Raw genomic sequence first — 13,948 nt, forward strand, 5'->3', positions numbered from 1 at the left:
CGCTCTGACGTTACCACTCATTAACTCTGCGTGAGACGCGAGGGGGAGGTGTCCCCCACTAGTAACGTCATGTCACCGAGGTATTTACCCCCCCAAATTCCCCTCCACCGGGATTTTGGGCGTGACGTCACGTCTGCCGATTTCCGTTCCAGTAAAGTGCTTATTTGGGACGGGGTCAGCAGCCAGCACCATCACCTGACATGGGCCCCTCTCATTAACATAATATATTCAGTTACCCTGTTCGTTGGGGGAGGGGATTGTGTGAACCCCGCAAGTGACGTCACGTCACCTGCTGCCTCATGACGTCACGAGTTACCAGGTCTTTGCTGCTTCGCGCATGCTCGCTCACTGAGATCCGAGGTGAGAAGTTTACATCGTGGTGGTTGTTGTGGTGGTTGTTGTAAACCCAGATAGAGCCTCGCTCCTCCCTCGTAGGGATATCAATTGAGGAGCAGCGAGTATGGAATCGATGTCCAGGTTGGAACATTACAACGCGGGGTCTAGCCATGCGGGGACTTGCCTCCTGCCCTCGCCTGATTGCATTTGCTTTAATTATCTGCTTAAGTTTAATTTGTCTTCACCTGGCTCACTACTTTGAAACTTTGTTTTTACTTTAAATATTTCTACGTTTTTTTTATTTTACCAGGCATTGCCCACTTGAGCTACACCGCTCTTTTTCAGAAGCGACCTGCCCACAACACATGGGGTCTTATCAACTTGTGGAAATGTTTATCGTGTCAAATACTCTAAACGCGTGGTGATGTTGACTCTAAATGTGCAGGGGAAAAACGCAGGATCCGGAGGAAAATCCACGCGACCACGGAGAGAGAGGGACACGCGAACTCCAAATATACAGCCATAATACAGGTTTGTTTGGGATTGATCGCGTGAATCGATGTGTCGTTAACCCCGCCACCACCCGACACAGCCAATTAGTAAGGGTTTGTCACGTAAACAGAACGTGGCCAATGCGTCACTAGTACAGCACTAGTGTGTAGTGTAGTGTATAGTAGTGTATAGTTGTGTATAATGTAGTGTATAGTAGTGTATAGCAGAGGTGTGGACTCGAGTCATGTGACTTGGACTCGAGTCAGACTCGAGTCATGAATTTGATGACTTGCAACTCGACTTGGACTTGCATAACAATGACTTTGTCCCACCTATGAGATGTGGACTCGAGTCATGTGACTTGGACTCGAGTCAGACTCGAGTCATGAATTTGATGACTTGCGACTCGACTTGGACTTGCATAACAATGACTTTGTCCCACCTCTGGTGTATAGTGTAGTGTACTAGTACAGCACATCAGTGTGTTGAAGAGCCAAGCCACAACATTTACCATCTTAGTGCAACGTTTTGACACTAATTCCAACCAGCTTCATCAGATGACAGCCAAATGTTGCGGCTTGGCTCTGTGGGAATAGAAATCGGCTCGCTGGGTTCATAGCGCAGCACGCTTACCGTTGCACTACCGCTCCCCACTCACGCACAAACTTCATCGGAAGTATAGTATTTATCCAGCAATAACTAAGTTACCCGGTTTAGCTCAGGTCTCAGTAATCAAACATTAAGAGTAATGTCTCTGCTTTTTTATGTACAGTAATACCTCGGTTCACGAACTTAATTCGTGAACTGACTCTGGTCGCGAACCGAATTGGTCGTGAACCGAGGCACATTTTCCCATAGGGTTCAATGTAAATCCGGTTAATCCGTTCTGACCTTTTTTTTTGGTTTTTGAAGCACAAAAATATGAAACAAATTACAATACACATTTGTACTGTACAGTATAGTAATGTATAAAGAGAGAACACTAACCTTGCTTGAGATGACTTCTGGCATGGAGGAAGGCAGGTGGAAGACGGGTGGGAGGCGGTTATTGTTTGGAGGGAGAGTCCCCCTCCATAAGGACATCAGGGGGATCTCCTTCAGGGGTTTCCTCTCTCCTTTGTCTCCTAGCTGCAGGCTCAGTTTTGCTGAAAAATCTGACCAATGTCACTTGTCTCTTCCTGCGCTGCATAACCCTCCGGAAATGAGAGACCACATTATCATTCATGAGATTTAACACTCTGTTCGTGACAGTTATGTTGGGGTGGTGCTTTTCAAAAAAGTCATGGCACTCATTCCATTTTTGCATAATGGATTTTATGGCATCACTGCTAACCTCCTCCCTTTCTTCCTCTTCCTCAGTGGAATGCTCCTCAAGAAGTGCCTTCTGCTGCTCACTGTGGAGTTCAGAAAGTTATTCCGTGGTCAGCTCCTCCCTATGTTCCTCAACAAGCTCTTCCACATCAGCACCATCAACGTCCAGACCCATACTCTTGCCCATGGACACAATTTCCTCCACTACCTCTGCATCAGACCCTTCTAAGTCATGTTCACGTTCAGTGACACATTCTGGCCACAGTTTCCTCCAGGCTGAATTTAGGGTTCGGGGAGTGACCTCTTCCCAGGCTTTGTCAATGAGGTTAATGCAGTGGGCAACATTGAAATGTTTCTTCCAGAAGTCTTTCAAAGTCAAGGACGTCTCTTCAGTGACATTAAAACACCTAGTGAAGAGCGCCTTTGTGTACAGCTTCTTGAAGTTGCAGATGACTTGCTGGTCCATGGGCTGCAGAAGTGGTGTTGTGTTGGGGGGGAGGAACTTTACCTTGACGAAGTCATACTCAGCATCCATATCATCCACCAAGGCTGGAGGGTGTGCCGGGGCATTGTCCATCAGAAGAAGGCACCTTTCAGGCAGCTTGTTATCATAAAGATATTTTCTGACGGTGGGTGCGAACACCTCGTGCAGCCATTCCATAAACAATTGCCTTGTGACCCAAGCTTTGGCATTGGCTCTCCACATGACGGGCAGTCTGGCCTTGTTCACATTTTGTTCCCTAAATGCACGAGGGGTCTGAGAATGGTACACCAGTAGTGGTTTAATTTTCAGATCGGCGCTTGCGTTGGCACACAGCAAAAGGGTCAATCTGTCCTTCATGGGCTTGTGCCCTGGTAGTGCCTTTTCCTCCTGCGTGATATAGGTTCTGTTCGGCATTTTTTTCCAGAAGAGCCCTGTTTCATCACAGTTGAACACTTGTTGAGCGACGTATCCTTCTGTCTTCATGAATTCCGCAAATTCTAACTTGTAGGCTTCTTCTGCGGCCTTGTCAGAACTAGAAGCCTCACCATGTCTAATCACACTGTGGATGCCACTTCTCCTGCGGAATTTTTCAAACCACCCCCTACTGGCTTTAAATTCGTCACTTGCTGCACTTGTAGAGGGGCTTTTTTGCAGTAAATCACTGCAATTTCCTGGCTTTCTCACAGATCATAGCTTCACTAACGCTATCACCTGCCAGCTGTTTCTCATTCAACCACACCAACAAAAGTTTTTCCACCTCTTCCAGCACTTGCGTCCTCTGCTTGGTTAACATTGTTACTCCTTTGCAACATCAGCTCCTTTGATGGCGGCTTTGTTTTTCAAAATAGTCGAGATTGTTGACTTTGCCATCTTGTACTCCGAGGCCAGATCAGTCACACGAATACCACTGTCATGCTTTTCTACAATTTCCTTCTTCAGCTCAATGGTTATTTTCTTCACAACCTTGCTGTCACCTTTACTACTGCTCTGCACTTTCTTTTTGCCACCATGCTTGCGCTGCACATTCTTGTCACCTGCATTTCCACTTTGCACATTGTCACTTGCATTTCCACTTGGCACATTGTCACTTGCATTTCCACTTGGCACATTGTCACTTGCATTTCCACTTGGCACATTGTCACTTGCATTTCCACTTTGAACATTGTCACCTGCATTGCTGTTCTTGTCACCTTCATTGCTGCTCCGCACTTTCTTCTTTCCACCATGCTTCTTGGGAGCCATATTGGGAGTCCAGTACAGTAAGCACTCAAACGGGTGAACTGTACAATACAGTAAGTAAGTACAGTATTGTACAGTACAGTAGTACAGTACTGTATGTGCTAAAAAGCACACCAAAAAGCAAAAAGTCACTTAAAGTGTCTTCACAGTACTCAAAGTACTTATTTCTGTGTCTCTTCTTCTTTCCACGATCTTCCTACAGGAAGTCACGACCATGTGACAGCCTGGAAATAGCATTAAAATGGCCGCGGCTCCTGTTCGTGAACCGAAGCGGAGTTCGTGAACCGGAGCATATTTTTATGAACTTTTGTGTTCGTGAACCAAGTTGTTCGTGAACAGAAGCGTTCGTGAACCGAGGTATCACTGTAATTAAGGTTTATAGTACCATATCGCGGCTTGGGGCTTCGGGTTGTTTTTTATGTCTCTGCCTCTTCTCACATTCATTGACGATTTTTATGATTTTGGGCAAGCCCATCTAAAGCTGCGTGACCAGGAGTTTGAACCATTTGCTGTTCAACTTGGCTTGTGACAGAAATTCACTCTGGCCCCATGCATTACATTACATAGCATCTTCATTAATTAAGTAGTTTGAGAAGCTCACAATAGCCATATAAATAAATTGCATTCATTACAGTTAAAATGATACGCGCATCGATGCCTGGTTATAGTTAAGAGATCGTTCCCTGGTCAACCATGTTATATCTGCTGATGATCTGGAAATGGCTACTCAATGAGAAGAGGTTAGAGAATCTTGTTCTGTGCCTGGAAAATTCCATCATGAAAGGTGGCCTTGCGTATGTTCCACAAAAATAAATCACCTGCCGGGGAATTTCATGTCATACAACACTGTACCTGCTCAACTCTCCATGAGCAATCAGGCAGTTCTACAAGTGGTGGAGGAGCTCCCATGCCTGGTTAATGTGTTCACGACCAGCTCTGGTTTGGCAGCCAAAGTCTCACTTTAAATTTGTCTAGCAGCATTCTTTCATTAGACTGTCACACTGTGTGAAAGCTGCCTGGACTTTTGCTCCATATAAAGCTGTGAGTGTCCATCGCCAAGGTCTAGTCTGTCTGAGACCATCCCTCTCCCTGCCATACTGGCATCGCACCCGCCTCTCACCCTTCGTCCTGTAGATGGTGGGCGCAGACAGCATGCTCAATCATCTTCTGTTAGTCTAGATGTTATGGGCTAAATGGGCATGGCTTTGGCTAGGAAAAAGAGATTGGAGGATGTGGAGTTGATCAGACCTGCTGTCAAGATTGGCCTCTGGAAGAGGCCCGTGACGTATGCTGCAGGGCAGTTGGAGGTATTTGCTCTGCAACAACAATGAGGTTGGAGTAGCAACGCTCACATGAATGGGTGGAACGCTGGGTGTCTGAAATGCAGCAAGACAGCAGGAAGCACAGCTGGTGCATCTGTTAATCATCTCAGTCATCCCTTGACACCTGGATCATTCCCATGACCTGCTGACAAGTGATCCACACTTACATGGCATTTATGTGAAATATGTGTATGTAAGAGTTTATCTATGTGGGGAGCGGTGGCGCAGTTATTCCACTGTGTAACAAAAAAAGTGTTTTGTTCCTGGGTAGTATGTGTTATTTCCTAATTGCTTTTGCCTCTAAAGTACAAAAAATGGATATTATTCCCCACAAACTTTGCTTTTGTGACCAGGACAGTGATATTTAGAAATGTATTACTTTTCAATGAGAAAACAGGTGAATTTGTTTTTTTAGTTCTTGTATAATTCTGGTCACAAAAGCAATGTTTGTGGGGAATAAGCCATTTTCTAGATTTTTTGGCATAAGCAATATAAAAATAACACTTAGTACCCAGGAACAAAAATTGTGTTACATAGTGTTATCACAATTAAAGTTTGATTATCGCCGACAGCAAACGTGATTGATTGGTGAAAACTTCACTTATTGTGGGGAAGCATTATTACGGAGCATATGAAGGTGGCCAGGCATGGTTCTGAACACACCACCACCTTTTTACCATGCCAGTGTGTGTTACAGTGTCAAGTTTGTATTTGCTGTAAAGTATATTAACTCGATTGATCACAGAGGTTAAATCAAAACAATAGTTTATTTTTGTTTTCCTTTGGAACTTTTTACGAGAATGGAAACAGGAAATTAACACAGCACATATGCTGCTGAAATTAGATCTGTTCATCCCAGCATTCAAGGAAATCTGAGCCTGGCTTCACACCTTTAAGTTGTGATTGAACATTAATTTATGCATTTCTGCATAATACAAATAGTATTATTTTCAACACCCTTTGCTACGTTAGCTGCATTTTGCTTTCATAAATATTCCTTTTGTAGCCAGACAACCGAAATTGTGTGCTTGGAGTTTTAGGTTAACAGTCATTTTCAAGATACTAGGGCTTCCAGGCTGACCATTTGCCCTCTCATTGTGTGCCCATGTGATGAATTTGGGAATCTTTTTCACTCTTATCATGAATATATGAATGAGTATAGACGTGCAAGTCATGTGTGACTGTGTATATATGCATTCTTTTGTGCATCGATACTGACGTAGATGGTCTGGATAAAAAAACATTCTGTCTGCAGCTGACGGTTCGTCTGACACTTCCTCTGCAGAATTGGTTTGATGGAGCAAAGGCACTCAGCGCAGCTCGGCACAAAAAGGCAACAATGCAACCAGTGTGCATACAGCACGGATCATGTTGGACATCTAATACAGCACCAGAGAACTCACACAGGAGAGAAACCCTTCAAGTGCAGTGTGTGTGGGAAGGTGTTTTCACGGTCATCTTCTCTTGTATTACATCAGAGAACACACACGGGAGAGAAACGCTTCAGTTGCACTCTGTGTGGGAAGGCGTTTGCACATTCATAACATCTTAAAATACACCAGAGAACACACACAGGAGAGAAACCCTTCAAGTGCACTGTGTGTGACAAGGCATTTTCACATTCATCAGTTCTTAGGAACCACCAGAGAACACACACGGGAGAGAAACTCTTCAGGTGCAGTCTGTGCGGGAAGGCGTTTTCACAGTCATCTGGTCTTGTATCGCACCAGAGAACACACACGGGAGATAAACCCTTCAAGTGCAGTGTGTGTGGGAAGGCATTTTCAGATAAATCTACTCTTAAAAAACACCGGATAACACACACAGGAGAAAAACGCTTCAAGTGCAGTCTGTGCGGGAAGGCGTTTTCACAGTCATCTGCTCTTGTATTACATCAGAGAACTCACACGAGAGAGAAACCCTTCAAGTGCACTGTGTGTGGGAAGGCGTTTGCACATTCACAAAATCTTAAATTACACCAGAGAACACACACGGGAGAGAAACCCTTCAAGTGCACTGTGTGTGACAAGGCATTTGCACAGTCATCAGGTCTTCATAGACACCAGAGAACACACACGGGAGAGAAACCCTTCAGTTGCACTCTGTGTGGGAAGGCGTTTGCACAGTCATCAATTCTTAAAAGACACCAGAGGACACACAAGCATCAGAAGATCCCCAAGAAATGGAGTCTGAAATCGGCTTGTGAAAGTCAAAGTGCTGCAATGAGCCCATCCCTCATGAAACCAGAAGTGAATCCCAGCTTGGACACTTTTAAAGGTATCAAGGTGAAATGTGAAGAGGCGAAGGTGAAATGTGAAGAAGTGATGAAGAGCGAAGAAGTGAAGGTGAAATGTGAGAAAGTGATGGTGAAGAGCGAAAAAGTGACGGTAAACTGTGAAGATGAAGATTCAACTCCAAAATCGTACCTTCACATCGATGGAGGCAACGTGAAGCAGGAGGAGAATTCTGACTGCGAGGCAGAGCTTGGCAACTCCCAGCAGTTTGTGGAGGTGTGGGTGGACTTCTTAGACAATACAAAGTCAAATGGAGACCCGGTAGATGGGTAGGCTTGAGACAATGAAGCTCCAATAGATGCACCTTTGTCACAGGCCTTTAATGAAAAGAACGTGAATTTGAACACTGAATTCCTGGGTTCAACCTGCAGAGTAAGAGCGGCGAGTATCTGTTGACCTGTGGGTTGGGTAGATGAATAATCAGGAGCAAGAGCCAATAAGCGTCCAAGTATTCCACTGTTATATTTATATTTGCATTGATATGGTGCTTGCTTAATTGCCTCAGCAACTCAGTTTCATATCTCATCACAAACACTCGAAGAGCACCTTCAAGTGGCAGCTGCCTCTGTGTGATAAGGTGACACTGCTATCACCTGCATGTGGGCATGAGTCTGTCAGTAGGGGGTGATGATTGATGTGTAATCTTCATTATGTAATTTCTGGATCATGTTTGAAAGTTCCCAAATATTGACCATGACACCAACATGCAATGACCTATGCGTTTTGAATGACACAATTGTATGTTTTACATCCACTGTTAAGCAGACGGAGCATATTTTGTTAAATGTTACTGGAGTAGCCAGACGTGCCTGTCGGATATGAATCTTGAACCTCTGCAATAAATAGAGAATGTGCGACCACTTGGCCCACAATCTGAGTGTTGGCATGACGGCCTCAATGTTTCTAACTGGCGCAGATGTTCCATTTAGAGGGGTCCACGTTTCACATGCCTACAGAAGGTAGGGCAAAACTGGCCGAGAAGAACCGAAGCTTCATGCGGAGCGACAGACCAGGTAGCTTCCACAGCATAGCGCAGCCGATGAAAAGATATTGCCGCCCGACTGATTCGGACCACCCACACTACACACGCAGTGTACCCACAATATCTACACAAACCATGTACACAGCGTACACACAGTTTGCCCACACAGTATACAAACAGTCTGTACACGCACAGTGTATACACACACAGTAACAACCGCCATTCGCCACTAAGTGGCGGTGACGTCACCACGGCGCTTGTGCCAGGCTATGTGCACGGGGCAGATCCAGGTGTCATGGGTCGACTGACTGAGATGACTGGCCAATGCACCACCTGTGCCCCCGACTGCGCCAACAAACAGTGTCCACACACAATGTTCACGTTGTTGTTGAGCTCACGCACCCAATGGGTCTCTATTCAAGAGAGGGAGCCACATAAATGGAATCTAAATAAACTTGAACTCTAACCCTGATCTCGCTCTCTGACGTCACCCATCATTAACTCGGCATGATATGCGAGGGGGAGGTGTCCCCCACTAGTGACGTCATGCCACCGAGGTATTTACCCCCCCCCCCCACCGGGATTTTGAGCGTGACGTCACGTCTGCCGATTTCCGTTCCAGTAAAATGCTTATTTGGGACGGGGACAGCAGGCAAACACCATCACCTGACATGCGCCCTTCTCATTAACATAATGTATTCAGTTACCCTGTCTGGAATGCTGTTGCCAATAAATTGAAACTTGAGTCACTACCTATGAGATCTTCACTCAAAACTGCTCTAGAGGAGTTGTACACCCCTAGCTGCCAGTGCTATTCAGTGACCTAAAATAAAATGTTTCGCTCCGGATGATCGCTACAAAGTATGACCTGTGTTTTGATTTAGTGTGCTGATCTTAAAGGTGGAGTGACTCATGCAGCCAGCTATGGCTGCAGGGTTTTGGTAGTACATGTTGTTTATGCCATTTATTGTGAAAATTCTGTCACAGTTCCTATGATTGCTTTTTCATTGCTTTCATGGCTTTATTTTGGTGATTTCGAAAAGTGTATTGGTTTAGCCATGTTTGTTTGTTGTAGTACAGAGTTAGACTGATGGCCTTAATTTAAGCTGTCTTGTGGTTGTTGTTGTTGTTGTTTGACTTGCATCCCACTGGGATTTTTGCACACAGCGTTGGTGTACGGTGTTTTTTCTGCAATATTTTGCTGTCTTTTCTTGGATTTTCTGTTTGCACTTAGTCACATATTCACTTTAAGATGTTTTTTTGTTCATGTTTTTGTTTTTTGTTTGTTGCGGTTGCACCCGATTCAAGAGCTGAATGGCTCACAGGGCTATACCTAATAAATGAACTTGAACTTGCTCCTTGGGGGAGAGATTGTGTGAACCCCGCAAGTGACGTCATGTCACCTGCTGCCGCATGACGTCACTATTTACCAGGTAGCTGCTGTTGCGCGCACACTAGCTCACTGAGATCCGAGGTGAGAAGTTTACATCGTGGTGGTTGTTGTTGTTGTGGTGATTGTTGTTTGTAGTTGTTGTTGTGAACCCAGGTAGAGCCTCGCTCCTTCTCCCTCGTAGGGATATCAATTGTGTAGCAGCGAGTATGGAATCGATGTCCAGGTTGGAACATTACAACGCGGGGCCTAGCCATGCGGGGCCTTGCCTCCTGCCCTCGCCTGATTGCATTTGCTTTAATTCTCTGCTTAAGTTTAATTTGTCTTCACCTGGCTCACTACTTTGAAACTTTGTTTTCTTTTAAATATTTCTACGTTTTAATTTTATTCACCAGGCATAGGCCACTTGAGCTACACCGCTCTTTTTTAGAAGCGACCTGCCCACAACACATGGGGGCTTATCCACTTGTGGAAATGTTTATCGGCCAAATACTCTAAACGCGTGGTGATGTTGACTCTAAATGTGCAGGGAAAACCGCAGGATCCGGAGGAAAATCCACGCGACCACGGAGAGAGAGGGACACGCAAACTCCAAATATACAGCCATAATACAGGTTTGTTTGGGATTGATCGCGTGAATCGATGTGTCGTTAACCCCGCCACCACCCGACACAGCCATTTAGTAAGAGGTTTGTCACGTAAACAGGACGTGGCCAATGCGTCACTAGTACAGCACTAATGTGTAGTGTAGTGTATAGTAGTGTATAGTAGTGTATAGTGTAGTGTATAGTTTAGTGTAGTGTATAGTGTATAATTGTGTATAATGTAGTGTATAGTAGTGTATAGTGTACTAGTACAGCACATCGGTGTGTTGAAGAGCCAAGCCACAACATTTACAATCTGAGTACAACGTTTTGACACTAATTCCAACCAGCTTCAGACGACAGCCAAATGTTGTGGCTTGTCTCTGTGGGAATAGAAATCGGCTCGCTGGGTTCATAGCGCAGCACGCTAACCGTTGCACTACCGCTTCCCACTCATGCACAAACTTCATCGGAAGTATAGTATTTATCCAGCAATAACCAAGTTACCCGGTTTAGCTCAGGTCTCAGTAATGAAACATTAAGAGTAATGTCTCTGCTTTTTTATGTAATTAAGGTTATCGGACCATATCAAGGCTTGGGGCTTCGGGTTGTTTTTTATGTCTCTGCCTCTTCTCACATTCATTGACGATTTTCATGATTTTGCGCAAGCCCGTCTAAAGCTGCGTGACCAGGAGTTTGAACCATTTGCTGTTCAACTTGGCTTGTGACAGAAATTCACTCTGGCCCCATGCATTACATTACATAGTATCTTCATTAATTATGTAGTTTGAGAAGCTCACAATAGCCATATAAATAAATTACATTCGTTACAGTTAAAATGATACGCGCATCGATGCCTGGTTATAGTTAAGAGATCGTTCCCTGGTCAACCATGTTATATCTGCTGATGATCTGGAAATGGCTACTCAATGAGAGAGGGTTAGAGAATCTTGTTCTGTGCCTGGAAAATTCCATCATGAAAGGTGGCCTTGCGTATGTTCCACAAAAATAAATCACCTGCCGGGGAATTTTATGTCATACAACACTGTACCTGCTCAACTCTCCATGAGTAATCAGGCAGTTCTACAAGTGGTGGAGGAGCTCCCATGCCTGGTTAATGTGTTCACGACCAGCTCTGGTTTGGCAGCCAAAGTCTCACTTTAAATTTGTCTAGCAGCATTCTTTCATTAGACTGTGTCACACTGTGTGAAAGCTGCCTGGACTTTTGCTCCATACAAAGCTGTGAGTGTCCATCGCCAAGGTCTAGTCTGTCTGAGACCATCCCTTTCCCTGCCATAATGGCATCGCACCCACCTCTCACCCTTCATCCTGTGGATGGTAGGCGCACAGGATGGTGCCACGGAGCCATTCCAGGTTGAGCCCAAATGGGTTACGTGGGTCACCTAGCCACCAGGCATTGTTCCATGAGTGATATCAATATATAATATCTGTAAGGAGGCCCCCCAATAGACTTTCCCTGGAACTCTACCAGGCACGTCCCACTGGGGGACTTCCTAGGGGCCTGGCCCATGACATTCTGGTGGGAATACGTCGCTTGGCTGGCTTTGGGAACGCCTGGGAATTCCCCAGGAAGAGCTCGTCTTGTCGCCAGGGAAAGGGAGGTCTGGACTGCCCTACTGAATGTGCTGCCACTGCAAACCTCACCAAGACAAGAGTATTTAGAAATAAATGAATAAAGCTGTGAGTCTTCTTGGCCACAGATATTACTCCTTTCTCTGTAGATGTGTAATGTAGTAACTTAGCGGGAGACGACTTTACGGGTAGCACACTTTTATTAACACCAAACTTAGTTACACGTATGGCCACTGTAGCCTAAGCTGTGCGGGTCCCCCGGCTACACACCCACGGGCTCTTCCGCCCTGTAGCTTCTCGGGAAACCACCCCAACTGGGGTATCAGTCTCGACCCCTGGGTCCCACAGTCTTGCCCCACATGGACGTCAGACCGCGGGTCCCACAGTCTCGCCTCTGAGCCGCACAGGGCCCCGGCCCTTACAAGGACAGCGGGACTAGGGGTCCCAGGGCCCTATCTCTCCAACTCCGTCTTCGATCTTCACTGGTTAACAACTCCCCGAGTGCTCCCGCGCGTCCCCCTTTATAGTCCTCCGCTCCCGGGGGAGGCGGAGCCCATGCGGACGTCGCTGAGAGCACCCACCCCAGTTGCCCAATCACCACGCGCTGCCCCATGATCCTGTTTCCCATCTTGTGTCAGCGCACACAACCACGCACCACGCGCTGCCCCGTGATCCATCACTGTCAGCGCGCGTCACCGCTATACCATGCGATGTGACCACACCCGGCGCGCTCACACACGCTCCCCCGTTGTCAGCGCGTACCGCCACTACATCACCCCCTACCACATAGCTCGCAGCCGGCCCGGCTGCTAAAAATATTTTCCTCCCCGTGTGTGCCCCGTAACACCAACAATAACCATGCAACACAACAACATAAGACAACACAACAACACAACACAACAACACAACACAACAAGGACTACGCAAGCCCGTACGAGTCAGAACACGCCACCGTAACAACAAGAACAATATGTACAAACCGGCGAGCGACAACAATAAACTACATACAAAAATGACCCGTGTAGCGTCCCTTCTTTCCCGACCGCCCCTTGAACGGGACATTAGACCGGGCCGAAGGGGAACGCCGCGAAGAGATGCAACCCCGGCACCCCCTCTCTATTCTTTTTTTTTCTCTCTTCAGGAAAAGTGTCGTGTCTTAGCACGAGTCCGCCTGGCCGGTCCGTCGTACGGCACCAGACGCGGCAGACCGTCCGGTGGCGCCGGCAGGCCAGGAAGGCACGGGGCAGGCATCGGAGATCCGCGCATGCCTCGGGGTTCCGGTTCCCGACGATCAGCAGCCGTCAGGTCCGAGACACCTGGGAGTGGGTTAGGCGGAGACACGTGAGGATCAGACTGCGACACATCCCTCCCCGAGTCGACGGCCACATGGCACGCTCGGTCGTCCCGGCACAAAGGGAGGCCATGTGGTGCCGCGAAAGGTTTCAGACGGGAGGGGTGTACGTACCAACGGCGTTTTCCCCATTTAATCTGAACACACTGGGGTCGAGCAATACGCACGACTTCCACAGGTCCCCTCCATGGTCTCAACAATTTAGGGGACGTGGCCAATGGTGCATGTGGGCAGTGCAGCCAGGCCTTATCGCCTGGTTTCCAATCGTGCGTATACACCTTTCGTGCATGCAATCTTTCGTTAGCGATCTGGCGAGACCTCGAATTCAACCTCGCAGCCTCCCGCGCTTCAGCCAATTTGGCGATATTAAATTTGATGTGGTCGGCCAATTTAGACTTCGCACGTGGCTGGGAAATCCCCAGTTGGGCATCCATGGGCGGATCGGCCTCTCGCCCATACATAAGAAAAAATGGGGAAAAACCCGTCGCCGCATGGGGTGCCATTCGATAGGCCGCGAGGACCCCTGGTACCTGTAAGTCCCAGTCAACTTGATCGTCAGAGACCTGTTGG

The 13,948-nt window shown here is 46.8% G+C and overlaps 1 protein-coding gene and 1 pseudogene across 2 annotated transcripts in view; one reads left to right on the forward strand and one right to left on the reverse strand.

Annotated features, from left to right (window-relative positions):
- LOC144953008 (uncharacterized) overlaps window positions 1-13,948 on the reverse strand; it is a 455,753-nt gene that overhangs the window by 421,289 nt on the left and 20,516 nt on the right. The window lies entirely within an intron of this gene.
- Window positions 1-13,948, forward strand: part of LOC144953029 (uncharacterized) — an 89,383-nt pseudogene that overhangs the window by 21,823 nt on the left and 53,612 nt on the right. Inside the window, exon 3 of the transcript XR_013640741.1 lies at window positions 6,562-7,309. The product of XR_013640741.1 is annotated as an uncharacterized LOC144953029 (transcript). The remainder of the gene's footprint in view (window positions 1-6,561; window positions 7,310-13,948) is intronic.

This window comes from Lampetra fluviatilis, chromosome 71 (genome assembly GCF_964198595.1).
Source record: "Lampetra fluviatilis chromosome 71, kcLamFluv1.1, whole genome shotgun sequence".
Taxonomy (NCBI): Eukaryota; Metazoa; Chordata; class Hyperoartia; order Petromyzontiformes; family Petromyzontidae; genus Lampetra; species Lampetra fluviatilis.